Raw genomic sequence first — 13,675 nt, forward strand, 5'->3', positions numbered from 1 at the left:
CCCTCTCTCTCTCTCTTGCCTGTTCTCTTAAGAGTTCAGCATATCCCATCTTGACTCATTCTCTTAATTTTTAGTCTGATTCATCAGTTTGTCTGCTCTTCAATTAGCTGTTGTTTTCAAACATGGCTGCTTCATTTTACAAAATAACTTTACTGTCATTTTTGGGGATCGAAGGTATATACTAAGGGCATGTCTGTATTCCAGCCTTAACACATAGACCTGGGTCTTTGGATGTGATTGCTTGCCATAATATCCATGTTGCTGGATTAAAATTCCTCTACACAGAAAATTAAATTCCAAAGGAAACTACATATAAATAAGAAAGACAAATAATAAAACTTTTTGAGGGAAATATAAATGACTCTATTATATCAGATTAGGTGGTCAGAAAGAAGTCTGTTGTTTTGGGGAATAAGTCAAGAATATGTATATCTAGGCATTAAAATGAATGGGAAATTTATCAGAAAACAGGGTGCATTTGGTTTAAGTAAACACACCCCCCCACACACACACACATACACACACGCACATCTACAAAAGAGCAAAGGAGGTGAGAGGGCTGATGGACTTGTTTAATAGAAAAGAACAATTTTCTCACGGTCCTTTCTTAATGCCTGCCCTGTCAGTTAACTTCCTTAGTCAAGCTTGCAATTGAATAAAATTCATGCTGACTGGCTCTTCTCTAACTGAACTCTAAAATTTTAACAGGGCAAAGCGTCTCAAACTGTGAGGAATTAGCCATACTCTAAGGATTTAAGAAGGGCATGTTTGATATCGAACAGTTGTAAGGACAGCCCTCACCTATCTGGGTTCTCTGCTCAGAGTCTCTCAGATCACATGCACTTAAGGGTCTCAGCATCCTCCTCCAAGCTGACAAGGTTAGAATCCTTTGGTTCTATTTTCTCTGACATTCTGATTCCAAGGAATCAAGAGTTTCCATGGAAATTTTTTTCTCAGGAATAAGACCCTTACACAGATTTTAACAAAAGGCCACAACACAAATCTTTGTCAGAAAATCCCTTCCCTGTCTTTGACTCCTGGTGAAATGGCCTGGGACAGTGGTTTAAGTTCTTAGAGTCACCCAGGTCTGATTGAAGACATCTGTGCTGCACATATTTTATCTCTCTGATGTGGCCTTTGGTATGACTGACTATTCTGACCTTTTGATCTTCCAGGATTTTTTAGCAAAAGGTTGTACAGTCAGCCACTTCTTTATGCCACATGCTCAGCTGCCATTTCTGACTTTTGCCATCTTTTGCTGTCTGTAAAGGCTATTTTTTTCTCTAAATTTCTTGGCTTTAGTTCTTTTCAAAAGTTGGTCCATCAACTCTCCTAGCTTCTCTTACAGTTTAAGAACCCAGGAAGCAGATTCCTGCTATGCTTGCAAATCCCTTTCATTACTTACCCAGCTTCTCTGTTCCTAAGTCCCATTTGCTACATGTTTCTGCTACAATTCTATCACTTACATAAGAATTCTCTCCATTATTCCACTCTTTAGTGGACATTCTTTCCATTTCCCTGGGCTCCTGCACCACAGCCCTATGGTTAATAGTCATGTGAGTGGTGTGATTTGCACACTCTAACACATTATTTATAATTATCCCACCTTTTACTCACTACTCAGTGCTAAAGCCACTCTGACATTCTAGTTCATGTTTCCATGTTTGTTTGTTTGTTTAGAGTGCCATACATATCAAACTGCATCTGTTAACCTCTTCTATATAAACTTAGTGACTTAAAATACCATATGTTTACTCAATTTCTGTGTCTTAGCTGCTCTTACCAACCAAAAGCTAAGGAATTGACTCTTGGGGACTTCGGCCTCATTTGATGGTGTAGATTCTCTTCCTGGCTCCTATGGGTGTTGGCAGAATTCATTTCTTTGCAACAGTAAAGTGAGTGATATTTGCTTCTTCAGCAAAAAGAGAAAAAGTGAGGCCATGCTGCTTCAAGCCTGATCATTTGACTCTTTATTAAAAAGGTTATCTTATGATGTGAGGCTCACTGAAAAGGCCCCATGCTTCAGTAACCTGAAGTAAACTGGTTAGAAACCTTAATCACATCTGTTAAATTCTTCGCACCTTTTACATATGGTGTTACACCTAACTGGAAACAGTAGCATCACGGTTCTTCACATGGTCCACCCACATTCATCTAGAGATTGTAGAGTTTTTACACAGTAGCAGGGGTATTCAGGAGGAGAAATCTTAGAAGTTGTATTAGAAATCTCCCTATTCAAATTGGAAATGTTGGATAGTAGTCTTTTAAAGACAGAAATGAATCTAGTTTATTTTTAAGTTTAATAATCTTTCATTTTGTCCCAGCTTTATTAGATATGATGGAAAACACACACACATACACACACACACACACACACACACACACACACACAAACTCACATTTATTTGATGTATCTAATGTATCTACCTCAACTATCTCTGTTATATGTAGACTATAAAACAAATTTATGATGAAAAGATGGTTATTTCATGGGTTCAAGAGGGGCAGTAAAAATGTTAAAGGGGATAAAATTTCAATTGTTTAGAATGAGTATGGTTTGGAGAGTTATATTTGCAACATTATCACTATAGGCAATAATATTATATTATAAACTCTAGTATTAGTGGGTGCTTAGTGACTGTCACTTGGGTACAGAAGTCATTGGTTTATGGTTTTGGAGGCCAAGAAGTACTAAAAGTGTTCAGATCTTAGGGCTCAATTCTAGTACTTGCTTTTTTATTGGATATTTTCTTTGTTCTTTATTTACATTTCAAATGTCATCATCCCCCTTCCCAGTCCCCTCACCTCCAGGAACCCCCATCCTACTCCCCCCTGCCCCTGCTTCTATGAAGATCTTTCTCCCAACCCACTCCAGGCTGCCCGCCCTAGCATTCCCCTACACTGGGACATTGAGCCTTCACAGAACCAAACTCCTATCCTCCCATTGATGCCCAACAAGGCCATCCTCTGCTACATAAGCAGCTGTACCCATGGGTCCCTCTATGTGTACTCTGGTTGATGGTTTAGTCCTTGGGATCCCTGGAGGGTCTGGATGGTTGATATTGTTGCTCCTCCTATGAGGTTGCATACCCTTTCAGCTTCTTCAGTCCTTCCTCTAACTCCTCCATTGGGCACCCTTTTCTCAGTACAATAGTTGGCTGCAAGTGTCCAACTATATATTTGTCTGGATCTGGCAGATCCTCTCAGGAGAGAGGTATATCAGGCTCCTGTCAGCAAGCACTTCTCGACATCCACAATAGTGTCTGGGTTTAGTGACCATATATGGGATGGATCCCCAGGTGGGGCAGTCTCTAGATGGCCTTTCATCCAATCTCTGCTCCACTTTTTATCTCTGTATTTGCTCCCATGATTATTTTGTTCCCCCTTCTGAGAATAGTACTTGATTTTTATGTATTCTGTAACAATTGATACATAATTGCTGTGACTTCTATCATAGTACATACAAAAGGACAAAATCAGGGGATAAGTAACAGAATTTAAAAAATGAACATGCAAACATATTTAAAGTATTGACAAAATACATGTCCTTGCCAGTTATAATGCATAGAATCAGGAACTTGCTTTCAGCCTATCTAACTAAAGTATTAAGTATGAGGTGGGATTATGGGATAGTATTAAAAGTACAATAACTGAAAAAAAGGAAAGCTGTACACATTGGGAAATTTTAAACATAAAGAGGATTATGCTGTATCAACTGTTGGTTCAAAGGAAGGGTTCCACATGCAGAGAAAGGTCCCATTATATAAATGACCCCATATAAACTACTACACTTAAAAATTCCTGTCCTGCTGATATGAACAATTGTCTGGCATAGCCAAAGAGAGCAAGGTTAATTAAGCTGACCTTAAAATGACCAAAAATATCCCATAGCACAGGAGGCAGAATTTAATCTATACAGGAAAAACTGCTAATCATTATGATTATTTCTGTTTGTGAATATGTTTTTTCAATTTCATATACAGTCATCCCACAGTCAAATTTTCCAATTAAAAATTAAATAAGCATATGGTAGAGCATGAGGGGGATAATGACTGGACTGTAAAAAAAGATTAAAGATAATAATAAAAAACCTTGCATAAATATGTTTTTTAAGAACCACTGGTTGTTTTGTAAGACATGCATGGCTCAGTCCTGTCGTTACTCTATGAATGTCCCTATGTCTAACTTCACTGAACCAATTGTTCTGTCCCGAACATTGAAAGCACTGTATTTTCCTTCAATTCCATGAGCCATTACTGTATAATCATGAAATATAAGACTATCACATTAAAGATATAACATGGCTTATCCACCTTCCATCCCACCCCCACCTTGCACACATTAATTAGGGAGCAGAAAGTTGTGTGCCAAGAATGGTACTTGCATGGACAGATGCTAACAGGAATTTAAGTAGCAAAATATGGTACCTAGAGCTCAACAAATGGATGACTCTGAGACAGATCAAGTATGAAACCCAGTAAATACAGCAGTAATGGGGAATGAAGTGAAACAGTGCAGAGAGTCAGAATCTGCAATGTGGACATACAAACTAATTACAGAGCATTGGTGTTTGTTATTAGAGTTTACCATTGCACCCCTAATCCCAGTGGATCTACCTAGAGCCAGATCAACTTCCAAACATAACACAAGATTAAAGAACTGGGAGTGTGCTAAAATAAGAATCTAAGTTAGAAATCAAACCGAAATACATACTACAGGCTATCAACCCTAAGCATTGGGAAAGGTATCTTATATTATGTCTATATTTCTATTATTTCTATTTAATTTTATTCAATTTTCATAAGTTACTTTGAATTGTGCTAGGAAATCTAACAAGCAGCTAATTATATTTCCTTTGCTTCATTCACATAAAAATTATGAGTACATAAGGAGAGGGCAAGGTAGTTTTGCCAATTCCAGGGGCTGGCAGACCCAGGTTTACAACTCCAGCCTTATTGTCCTAGGTTATAGGTGCTCGAGGAAGATACTGCTGGAAGCTATAAGCAGCAGCAGCCCCACTGCTTCCTAGTAATTACAATTCTTTTCTTCTAGCAGCAGTAAATTTTAGGAGCAGCCAACAGAAAGCGGTAGCAGATAGCACTTACCAATGTTACTGCTCTCAAATGGGCCTTGAGTTCTGGAACTTTTCAATGAACAGTAATTAATAGTATCGAATAGTCCTGGATAGTAGTATTACAGTTCTCAGTCCTAGAGTTCCTGAAACATGTGATACCACCCCCTGCCCCATAAGTCTTTGAAGTTCCCTGGAACACTCTCACTGACCAGGGTGTGCAGTTTCTCATATCTAGATCTTCACACAGCCTTCTTTGTGAGCCTTGCCTGTCTTTAACCTTTACCTTTTCCCTACTTTTGGGATACCTTGTTGGCTCTGTTGCTTTGGTTTTTCATCGTTTTTACTCCTGCTACTCTCTACCACACTTACTGTCTTAGTAAGGGTTTCTATTCCTATACAAACATCATGACCAAGAAGCAAGTTGGGGAGGAAAGGGTTTATTCAGCTTACTTCCACATGGCTGTTGATCACCAGAGGAAGTCAAGACTGGAACTCAAGCAGGTCAGGAAGCAAGAGCTGTTGCAGAGGCCAAGGAGAGATGTTTCTTTACTGGCTTGCTTCCCCTGGCTTGCTCAGCCTGCTCTCTTATAGAACCCAAGACTTCCAGCCCAGGGATGGCACCACCCACAAGGGGTCCTACCCCCTTGATCACTAATTAAGAAAATGCCCCACAGCTGGGTCTTATGGAGGCATTTCCCCAACTGATGCTCCTTTCTCTGTGATAACTCCAGCCTATGTCAAGTTGACACACAAAAACCAGCCAGTACACATACCTACCCTCCTATCTCACCTGCTTCTGTTTCCACTGAAGTGGCCCTTTCACTGCTAGTACTATTCCATTTCTGCATTCAAAAAAGAAGTAGACAAGATCAAGTCTTCAGGACAAGGCTTTGATTGAACTGTCACAACACTACAGAGCAACATACATTGGCTGACTCAAAGAGTGAGCTGAAGAGCCTACTTATGTAACTAGCAAGAGGGTAGGATAAGAGAATGGGAACCACACAGTAGAGTTTATGCAAATGAGGGCTTCTGTTTGTACCAATCACAGCCCATCCCTTATGCAAGTATTAGCCTTGTTTGAACTATCTTTACCTATCTCATGGGCCAACAGGGAAAGAATTTTCCCTCTGGTCTGGATAAAAATTGGCTTCAGGTTCATTTTGTATTCATAGAGATCTATCTTGCTTAGAGTGAAGCTTTCCAAGGCTGGTAGAGTCTCTGAAATGCATTTTCAATCATGGCTGTAGTGGTTTTCTATTGCTAGAGAGTCCTTCAGATGATTATGAGATGTCCAAGTCAACTTAGCTGCCAAAAGGATGCTCTGAGGCAGTTTAGTGGATAGTTCTCTGCTCAAGGATGCAGCCATAAAGGAAGATCCCTGACAATTTTAAGCATTTGCAAATAGAATTAAAACATAATCACTATACTGTGGAAGCGTGATGTCACAGAGAAGGGGAATGCTAGAGGGGTAAGGTGGGAATGGGTGGGTGGGTGGGTGAGAAAGCACCCTCTTAGAGACAAAGTGGAGTGGGTTGGGGAAAGGAGGTTGTGGAGGGAAAACCAGGAAGGAGGATATTATTTAAATGTAAATAAATAAAATGTTTAATAAATAAAAAAGGAAACCACAAAAAATATATATTCACCATAAAGACTTAATAGAAACATGACCCAGGAGTACAAATTCTGATAACATTAACAATAGTTCACAGTATTTAACAATGCTGAGCAGTGCTTACTCTGTACACCAAGAACCCCAGGTAACTGTGTGCTCCCTTGAGTAGGCCCCACAGATTGGTAACTTCTGAAATGGTTCCCAGTGATTCCCATCTCTCCATCCCCATACATAATGTCTTTCCCTGCATTTGAACAAATCAAGTGACTTGGTTCCAACAAATAGAATTTAGCAAAGTTACATGGCAATCCTATATGTGCATTCTAAAAGACTATGGCTTCCATATCACTGGCTCTATATTGTACTTTCACTAATAGAGAAAGTTGCCCTAAGGTGATTTTCATAGGTAAAAATTAGAAGGTAGACTTCCGATGACACCCTACAAGAAACTAAGACCCTCAATGCAATAACATTGGAGGAAAATTAATACCTCCAAGAATTGTGTGACTGTGCTTTCCAAAAATTTGTGAGATTGTCTTCATCTTTCTTACACTATTGTAAGAGACCTTAAAGTAGAGAATACCTTTGAACGATGTCCAGTTTTCTGTTCAGCAGAAGTTGTATGGAAAGAAACACATGTGTTGGTTAAAACTCATGCCTATTAGGGTTAGTTACATAAGGATAGATATGAAATACATTATATGAGTTTGTGAAGTAATTATCACCCTGATACTTGGGCTGTAGTAGAGTAAAGTTTATCATAAGAAAAGCACATAAAATAAGCACCAGTAAAAGAAGATTCATAGAATATGGTGCAGGAGAAATTCTTTTGTTATCTATCAGCATGGTTTTGTAGTCAGTTATTTATTTATTCTATCATTGGTGAGGGAAACTAGGCATGGGTTATCATAAATGATATAAATTCACCTAGACTTTGTATTGAGGAATGGTTTCATAGACATGGCTGACTACATGTAAGATCTATATATTCTTTCCAGATGTAAAGTTGGCAGTAGATAACATAGGCCATCACAATGTCAAATAGCTAGCATAGATGGAGTGACTTAGGACTTTATTTTTTTAAATAAAAATAGTTTCAAAACTGGAAACAACCTCGATGTCCCACAACAGAGGAATATATACAGAAATTGTGGTACATCTACACAATGGAGTACTACTCAGCTATTAAAAACAATGAATTTATGAAATTCTTAGGGAAATGGATGGATCTGGAGAATATCATCCTGAGTGAGGTAACCCAATCACAAAAGAACACACATTGTATGTACTCTCTGATAAGTGGTTACTAGCCCAGAAGTTCGGAATATAGGAAGAACAACCCACAAACCACAAGAAACTCAAGAAGAAGGAAGACCAAAATGTGGACATTTCATTCCTTCTTAAAAGGGAGAACAAAATACCCATGGAAGGGGTTGCAGAGACAAACTATGGAGCAGAGACTGAAGGAAGGACAAGCCAGCCTAATATAGCTATCTCCTGAGAGGCTCTGACAGTACCTGACTAACACAGATGTAGAGGCTCACAGCCATCCATTGAACTGAGTACAGGGTCCCCAATGAAGGAATTAGAGAAAGGACCAAAGGAGCTGAAGGGTTTGCAGACCCTTAGGACAAACAACAATAGGAACTAACTAGTACCCTCAGAGCTCCCAGGGACTCAACCACCAACCAAGGGCTATACATGGTGGGACTGATTGTTCTGGCAGCATATTTATAGTAGAGGATTGCAAAGTGGATCATCAATGGGAGGAGAGGCCCATGGCCCTGTGAAGGTTCTGTGCCCCAATGTAGGGGAATGCCAGGACCAATAAGTGGGAGAGGGTGGGGTGGCAAGCAGGGTTAGAGGAGAGGCAACAGGGATTTGTTCTTGTTTATTGTTTTGTTTTTTGTTTTGTTTTGAGGGGAAACTGGGAAAGGAGAAATCATATGACATGTAAATAAAGAAAATATCTAATAAAAAAGTAAAAAGAAAAGAAAAAGGAAACATTCCAGGTGCTTAAGATACAATTATCCTGGAAACTAGAAAAAGCCAAATCTCACATTGACAAATGCAATCCTTCTGTGCACAGAGTGACATTTATATTCTGAGTTCTAACATTAACTCTGTTTGGTCTGCTTCTTAGTGATCAGACTTCTGCTACTTTCCTTAACTTAATGCAGCCAACCCAGTCTTTTAGAGGAGAAAAGTATCCATGTTCTTTATACTAGTTTTCAATATGTTTTTTTCCAACAACAGATGCAACTTTCTGTCTGGTTTATAACTATTGAGCCAAATACTGCAAGCACGCATCTTCTGCCAGCTGATATGATGTAAATGTCAATCAGCAGTAGAGACTGCCAGAGGGCCATTAGCAAGAAAAATATCTCTTTGTCTTTCTTATCCTGATACAGTTCCCATTTTGTAAGGTGACTCTGTTGGTCAGTATACATGATGTCCAACCTGCTGGTGTTTACATCCTGGTACATGGCATTGGTATCTCCGCCATTCTGTCAGCATCTAACTTGACTCTGCAGGGAGTTCAGTGGAATTCCACCAACACTACAGCCAGTTTCCAAGAAATTCAATACAAACTGCACAGTAGGATCCAGAGATTTCCACCTGCATCACAGATGAATGATCAAGCCAGTCCTGCATTTATCCAGCTGGCAGGTTGAGAGTAACTATAATATGCCAAACATCAGCTGCCTAGGAAGTATAGCCAATCTTCCAGTGACAGTTCCCTGCTCACCAGTCACAGACTGTGTTACCTCCCTGTATCACTCAACTATGAAATAGCATCAGCTATCCATTCTCCCAACAGACCTAAATTTCAGACATAGCTTAGAAGTGCCCTCTTCTAGTTATCTTCCTTTCTGTGAGCATATTGATCTGCTTTTTTTTTTTTTACTTACCTTTAAAACTTGTAGCTAACTGCTTGCCAGTTACTAAATAGTTCTTATATTATTTATTTATTCATTTATTTATTGTTTTTCATACTTTCTGACTAATGTTCCTCCCATCTATTCACCCAGTCTCACCCCATTTCCTCTAGCATCCAAATAAACCCTCCTCTATTTTATTTCAGAAAAGACCAGGCTTTCCAGGGATATCCACTGAACATGGCATAACAAGATGCACTAAGACTAGGCACAAACCTCATATCCAAACTTGGCTGGACACGGCAACCCAGTAGGAGGTAAAGAGTCCTATGAGCAGGCAAAAGAGTCAGAGACACCTCCACTTGCATTTTTGTAAGTCCCCCCAAAAAAAACCATTACACTAGCAACCTTAACATATATGCCAAGGGTTTAGCACAGATCCATGCAGCTTCTATGATTGCTGCTTCAGGTTTTGTGAGTTTCTATGAGCCCTGCTTAGTTGATTCTGTGGGCTATGCTCTCCTGGTGTCTTAGATCCAACAATCTCCCCTCTCCCTTCCATGGGGTTCCATGAACTCCAAGGGGAAGAATTGATAGAGATTCCCAGTTTGGGATTTCTCTTCTCCTAATGTTTGGCTGTGGTAATCTCTAACTCCTCCCATTTGCTGTAGGTAGAGGCATTTCTGATGACAATTGGGCTAAGCATCAATCTGTTAATATGTAAGGATATAATTAAGAATTATTTTTGATACTGTTTTCTATTCCAGGTTTCTGGTCTATCCAGTCTCCTGTCCTTGTCATCCAGGCAGTATAGTGCCTGAACTCCCTCTGGTGGCATGGCTTTAAGTCAGACAAGTCATTGGTTGGCCACCCTCACAAGTCCTGTGCTTCCATTGCCCTAGTCAGGATGGAGTGTAGGGCAAAGGTTTTGTGGCTTGGTTGCTGTCCCAATCCCACCAAAGGAATCCTTGCCTTGTTACAGAGGAAGGCCAATTCCTCCTATTAGTCGGAACTAGGGTCACCCTTGTAGAATCCTGGGAGTTTCTACTATACTGAGTTTTCATATAACACCCCTCTAACTTAAATTAATTTGTGGATACCATTGGCTGACTGAATTCCAACAAACTCAGCTTTTAACTTAAAAAGTAGTTAAAAATCACCTTTTTTATGTGTTGTACTTTGTCCAGGCTATTAAAAATTCTCAAAGATGTCTTCAGAATATTTTTCAACAAAATTGTTGAACACTCATGAACTGTTTCTACTAAAATTTTGCCTCAAGCATTTGTAAATTTAACAACAAAAACAAAAATTAGATCTATGGAAATTCACCTTCTGAAAAGAGCTAGTATAACTTTTATTTTTACTTTGAGGAGATCAGTGGGATAATACACATTAATGTAATACATGAAGTCAATTTAAATGTAACTAAGCATGTAACCAAGATGTTGAAAGCAAGAGAAAGATTAATCCTAAACACCAACTCAGACTATTATGCTTTTTAGATATACTTTAAAAATGTCAGTTCATTATTCTAGATGTTCCCTCTAAACTTTCAGCTATTTTTTCTCTAAAATTTATTGAGGTGGGGACAGTTTTTCACATTCACTAGTCACTCTGTAAATTTATGTGAATTCCGTGCTTCATGGGGTCCTTCTGACTGTAGGTTCATTTAGTAACTGACATCTGAACTAAAGATACAAAGAATATGCCTGTCATGAAATTGACAGTTTTATCTTGGCAGCACAGGATTAGAAAAGAAACAGAAAATGCTGGGTAGCTATATGGATCAGGGTTTACTACCAATTGCAACTTAGAAATTTATGCTTCTGACACTCCCCACCATCTATATCTTGAGCAAGTTAGGAACACTGATTGGAAAACTGGTGTTATGGAATTCAGCACTGTAGTGGTGATAGAAGGCTGATTCAGTGCCTGGCATGGCCCTAGTGCTCTGGGCTTCTTCGGGTTCACCTGCCTTTCCTCTGTAGTTATTACTATTTTAGGAAAGAGAGCAATGAAGATTAATGAACCATAAAGCCACATTTTTAATCAATAATAGATCTAGAAACTGATGATAGCCTTTCTGATTAAAAAGCTGATCATGTCCATTGTCCTATACAAAGACATTGGAATCTATAAGTGTTTCATGGACTCTGTCTAACCTTGTTGTGGTAAGAACTCAACCTTGTTAAATCAGAATGGTCCTCAAAGCCTGATATATTTAAATGGTTGGTACTCATTTGGTGAGGCTGTTTGGGAAGGATTATCAGGTGTGGTCTTAGAAGAGGTATGGCACAGAGGATACACTTTAAGGGTTCAAAAGCCCATGTCGTTTCCATTTATACCTCCCTCTCTGCCTCATACTTAAGGATCAGATATAAATTCTCAACAATTGCTCCTCTACCATGCCTACCTCTCTGTAACCATGATGTTCATGAATGGCCATAACTTCATGGAATGGTGAACACTCATTAAACACTTTCATTTATAATTTGACTTGGTCATGGTGTCCTATTGTGGTAATAGAAAAGTAACTTACTATGATAAGAAAAAAGAAAGAAATATAATTCATGACTTTATTCATTTATTTAGCATAGAATTACCACTGTAATACTCATGATCAATAGCTCTATTTGATATTTTTATAAAGAAGCATTATTTCAATAGATGAAATTAAATTTCATGCTCTTCATCTCATCAGGAAGACCTTACATATATCAACTCATAATAAAGATATCAATTTCTCTGTACTAACTTCTAACCACTAGTTGTAACTGTATTTTCTAGTAGTGTCTAAAACAAGGATGATCTTTATTCAAACAGGCCTCCAATCACTATAAGGAAAACACAGTTATTTGTAATACACATTAAATATAGTGGTATATATATTACTAAGGGAATTAGAACCCAGGAACTTTTGTAGTAAGGAAGGAAAGGAGGCAACTTCCCACAAAGACTGTTAAGACTGTATAGCCATAAAATCGGTATAATTAAAAGGGAATGCTAAATTCCTGTGAGAAAATATTGGAGTTTAAAGAAGTGTGTTGATAAAATTATTTTGCAGGACTCTTCCTAGAGGTAAGCCAAGGTGGTCAGACATTAGTTAGGAGACAATAGCACCCAAGAACTTAAACTAATACAGGAAGATCTCTTCTACAGAGAAAGGGGGACTTTGGCTAACCTGAAAAGGCAGGATTTTGCTAAAGAAGAAAAACTAAGAGTTAAACACAAATGCCCAAAATCAAGGTAGAATGAAGTTCATATATGAACAGTTCAACACAAAAATTATATTTGTCACATTCTGCATCTATAGATGTTCATTGTTTTACTTTATTTGCTTAGACTGTATAATATTCTTCACATTTGATATTAGTCATCATTGTTCAAGCCTGTTTCCTTTAATAATTAGGTGGAAGTGTTATACATCTATATGTTCTAGAATGTGCTTCAACTATAATAAATTTTGACTTAGTGTAAACCTCCATCACTGATATGTTTTTCCAGATCTATGAAAATCATTATGCTTCTCTCTGATCATGCTTTAGGGAGACATGGAGAATTTGGAAAGAAAAAAATCCATCATAGATGTTGGGCATAAAATCAGTAAGTTGGAAAATTGTATGATTTTTAAAATTAAATAAGTTAATAAATAAATAAAGTAATTTGGGGACCAGAGAGAAAGAATTCTTCAAGAGAAGTCCAAACATAATGTCAGAATTAGACTTTTTTAATTTTGAAAAGTGAAGAATTCCAGATCATAGAAATGGAAAAGAGGGGATGGTTATAAAACCCTTACAAAATGTATTTCCCATAATGTTTGATTGTCCTCTGTGAGTACAGAAAATGGAAAAAACAATCCAGTTTAGAGGGAGTGGCAGAAGGTAAAGGTGTCATTCACATAAGGGGCTGGGGCTGGGGCTGGGGCTGGGGCTGGGGCTGGGGCTGGGGCTGGGGCTGGGACTCTTATGTTGAAGTAGTGGTCCTTTTCAATGGGTACAATTAGAAGGACTTGGATCATAAGACATTTAACTTCACCAGTGGATTAACCTGTTAAGGATTTCATAGCAGGAGGATGTATTAGAAATTTGTTGCTGGGAAAAAGCTTTT

The 13,675-nt window shown here is 38.5% G+C and overlaps 1 long non-coding RNA gene across 1 annotated transcript; it reads left to right on the forward strand.

The window, feature by feature from the left end:
* Positions 1-6,532: 6,532 nt before the first annotated feature.
* LOC116095315 lies at positions 6,533-13,142 on the forward strand. The gene is made up of 3 exons (XR_004120547.1): positions 6,533-6,545; positions 9,775-9,940; positions 13,114-13,142. It is a non-coding gene; the product is annotated as an uncharacterized LOC116095315 (long non-coding RNA).
* Positions 13,143-13,675: the final 533 nt, after the last annotated feature.

This window comes from Mastomys coucha, unplaced genomic scaffold (assembly GCF_008632895.1).
Source record: "Mastomys coucha isolate ucsf_1 unplaced genomic scaffold, UCSF_Mcou_1 pScaffold18, whole genome shotgun sequence".
NCBI lineage: Eukaryota > Metazoa > Chordata > Mammalia > Rodentia > Muridae > Mastomys > Mastomys coucha.